Here is a 4,211-nt window from a genome sequence, read left to right on the forward strand (position 1 = left end):
GGCTATTGCACTTCATACTAGAGTTGAATTCACTTTAGAGAATTTAGTAAGCCCTAGGATTAAGTGTTAATTTGTATCTTTTAAGAAAAAAAAAAGAGAACATAAAATTTGTTAGCCGCCTATTCACCCCCCTCTAGTCGACCATACCGATCTTTCAATTGGTATCAGAGCCTCGTCTCTTAATTAGGGCTTTATCGCTCTTAAGAGTATGGTTGACGAACATAGGAACCCCTCACCCGTAGGAACCGAGATTGTTGATGAAAATGCTCCACTCACTTTTAAATCTATCAAGATGCTTTTGGATAGCTTACAAAATGTGATTCTTGATAAAGTTGATCAAAAGCTTAGTGAGCACCTACCCACCAAAGCCTCTACTTCCAAACCGTGTCTTCCCAAGACAAGCCACCAAATGCGGTGGATTTGACTAAAGATGATTTGGATGCCAAAACTCGTAAAAAGGCTAAGTCTCAAGAAGAGAGTGCAAAAAAATCCCAAGGTAGGAGTGGTGATGGGTTGTATGGAGAGGTGGCACCTGCACCTTCTTATTATAGCCATCGCCACGGGCAAATGCTTCCTATGTTCAATCAAGGAGATCCCCCAATACTAACCTCTACTAACTACGTTGATTGGTTTCATAAAATGAGAACTCATTTCAAGAGTACTTCAACGGAGTTATGGAGAATCATTGATGAAGGATTTTACATCCATGATCCAAGGAATATGACGCCAAGAGAGTTTGTGGACAAGCAACTCAACCAACGTGCAATTAGAATGCTTCCGTGAAGTGAACGATGTGGGTCCGGCAGGTGGCGTGGTTGAGGAGGCGGCCGGAGCTGCTGCCCGGGGCGTGGCGGCGCGCTGCGAGGGTTTCCTGCTCAGGATCCTTGTGGCAGCCAGTGAGGCCAGAGGCCACAGCGCGGCTGCTCCGGGGAGTGGCGGCGCGCTGCGGGGGCGTGGCAGCCGGTGAGGTCGGCATGGGCCGGTGAGAAGGCTGGTGCGGTGGCTCAGGAGCTGATGGCGCTGGATTTGCTTTGGCGTCGCCGGATCCGTGTGAGGCGCCTGCGTCGTGGCTGGAGGCACCGGCGTGTGTGAGGTGGTCGTGGCATTCTAGCCTGTGGGTGTTGGGCTCCATGGTGTGCGGCGGGTTCCGTCGGCGTCCGGGAGCGGTGGTGGAGGCCACTGGTGAGCCTTCCACAGCCCTTTGGCTCGCTGCGAAGTTCCTCCTGTCTGCAGGGGGTTGTTTGTGGCTGCCGGTGAAAACCCTGCATCGACTTCGTCCGTGCCGGCGATGACGACGTCCTCGGGCGTCGTTTCTCTTCTTGAAGGCATCGTCGTGAAGCTCATGGCACCCGCACCCCTTTTCCAATTAAGGTGCTTCCGAGTGAAAGCTCTGATCTGGTTTTTTTGGATCAGGCAACGGTGGCGTCTTCGGACGTCGTGCCCTCCTTGGAGGCGTTGCCTTGGAGCCCTCGACTGGCGGCAGAGGTTTCTTGTGGCCGTGAGTTGTACTTGTCAGGGTACGTGATCTCCTCTTTGCTTCGGTCGCCGAAGAAGCCCAGTTCTTCCTACCTTCTTCTGACGTCAGGAGCTGCTCCCTGTTCAGCGTCGTTGGAGCGTGTGGTGGTTCGTCTTTGCGGTTGCTACTTGTTTAGTCGGTTTTGCTTTGTAATGCTCGTTGTCATGGTTTTCGTGCGGCTTTCCTTAAATAAGACGTGCATTGTATGGTTTTCAGCTCGGTTTCCTTATAAAACGGAGCCACTCTATTCTTTTTAAATGAAATGCAGGAGCACCCTGTGCTCTTGACGAGGTTCCGTCAAAAAATAAATTTTGCAGTGCATATTCTCCATGCATAGAAGCCATCGTGATCGCCAGAAGGCATCGTCGACGTAGATGACCGAAGGAAACGCCGATGAGCTCCATGCCGTTCTGCATACTGGCGTAGGAAACGTAGATCGCATACGCCATCAGTGTTGCGATGTCGGCAACGCCTGGCTCATTAAAATGGTAGTTAGTACGAAAAAAGATGGCACCCCGAGGTTTATCCATCTGCATGCCACCCCGAGGTTAGCATGGCTCATTAGCGGGCACCATACCCGATCTGCCTGCTGTTATCTCAATGGTTGATAGTGGGGGGAGTAAGTACACCTGGTTGTACAAAAAGATGTTTATATATACTGTTACGAAGTACTTGTTAGCTTCGGGTAGCAAACTGCAGAACTGCAAATAGCTTCTGCTTGTTTTTTGGTACACAGACAGACACCCAATGTACAACTACATTCAGTATATTACATATAGAGCGCATGCAGGCATCATCACTCGAATTGAAATTACCTATATAGGAAGAGGAAGCATACGGGATCTTAAAACCTTCTGTACTGATGATCAGGACATATAAGTAGGGTGGTTTCAAAAAAAATAAAAATCGACGAACCCCCAAAACCATCACGCGCGGGGGCAGTTGGTGCTTGAAATCGAAGCGATCGTCAGTGAACTCAGAACCCTCAAAGCCATAGGAAGGCTCAGTTCGTGTTTGAAATCTAATGGCGCACGCATCATCATGAATTGAAATCGCCCTCGAAATCATCACGCACGGGCACGGCAGGTCGTGAAATCCAATTCGCTATCATCGCAAATAAGAAATCGCGCAAAAACATCGATCACGCACGGGAATTCTCAATTTAAATCCATCTATCACGCACGGGAATTCGAAATTGAAAACCAATCAGCGCAGCATCATTACCTACTTGAAATCGTCTCCAAAACCATCACGCACGGGTACGGCAGTTCGTGAAATCCAATTAGCGATCATTGCATCGCCCAAACCCATCTATCACGAACGGGAGTTCGAAATTGAAAACCAGTCGGCGCAGCATCATTACCTACTTGAAATCGCCCCCAAAACCAGCATGCACGGGGCACTGCAGTTCGTGAAATCGAATTAGCGATCATTGCATACTTGAAATCGCCCAAAACCATCTATCACGCACGGAAATTCGCAATTGAAAACCAACTAGCGCAGCATCATCACCTAATTGAAATCGCCCCCAAAACCATCATGCACGGCATCAAAAACCATCGCGCACGCACGCGTATTTGAAAGCAACCAAAAAAACAGCAGGAGCCAGGCATTCTCGAAATCGAATCGAACCTGGTCCTTCGGGATTCCACTCCCCCGCGTCCTTCGTCATCCCCGCCTTGCTATTGCTTGGAGCTGACATGAATCCGGCGCAGGAGGAAGAGCGGGCGCTGTTTTGGAGAAGGGAATGGCGGTGACAGGCAGGCAGCACTCTCGAAAAGTTTAAATTCTATCAGGCCTGGGATCTAGCAGGAGTCTCGGTCCGTCGGGATGGAATTCTGGCCCAGCATACCGTAAAGCACAGTGGGCCATTTGAGATGAGGACATGCGCCATTTGGAGACTCAAGATGGGCCATTTTCGAACCGGCACATGTCTTCACGTATTCTGGCCCAACATACCGTATTCCAACGCTGCCTCCTCCTCCTCCGCCCAAATGGGGCTCGGCCTCGGGCTAGGGTTAGGGGCCATGGGCGGCCTCGTCCCCGCCGACGGCGACCGTCTTCCCTCGTCGCGCGCCTCGCTGCCGAGATGGAATCTTGAAGGTGCTGTCCGTCTCCATCGAGCCGCACCCGGACAGGGAACTCGCCAGGGCGCTCCACGCGCTGCGCGACGCCAACCACAAGCCCGAGATGGCCGTCGCCGTCGCCATGTTCGCCTCCCGTTCGTGGATAAGGCCGTCGACGGCGCCACCAACTAGCCTTCGCCCCTGTCGACGGGAGTGAGTTCCTGGGCCATCTCCCGAGGTCTAGCGCGCGCGGCGCCCGGACGGCTATCTTGCATTCTTCTTCTTGGGGATTATATCGATCGACCTCTCCTCGTACATCTGCCAAAGAGGTTGGACCAGATTCACCAGAGCTTTGATTCGTTTCTGTTCTAAAGTTGTCGGCTCAAGTGTTTGGGGGAGCTTTGCTGTGCGACGAGGATTCACTCAAGTACCGCCACTGACGCGTGCTAATTTTTTTGCCTATGAAATTTATTTTGTTGCGTACAGTAAGAACTCGTAGCAGAACAAGCGCCCTTGAAGTTTTTATGCATAGCTACGCAGAAAGGAAAACTGCAGTTGTGGTTAATGCACCAATATGTTGCTGACATTCTGAAGAACTGCTTTGGAGTCATCTTCTCGAACATTCTTGT

This window comes from Brachypodium distachyon, chromosome 4, assembly GCF_000005505.3.
Source record: "Brachypodium distachyon strain Bd21 chromosome 4, Brachypodium_distachyon_v3.0, whole genome shotgun sequence".
Lineage (NCBI taxonomy): Eukaryota > Viridiplantae > Streptophyta > Magnoliopsida > Poales > Poaceae > Brachypodium > Brachypodium distachyon.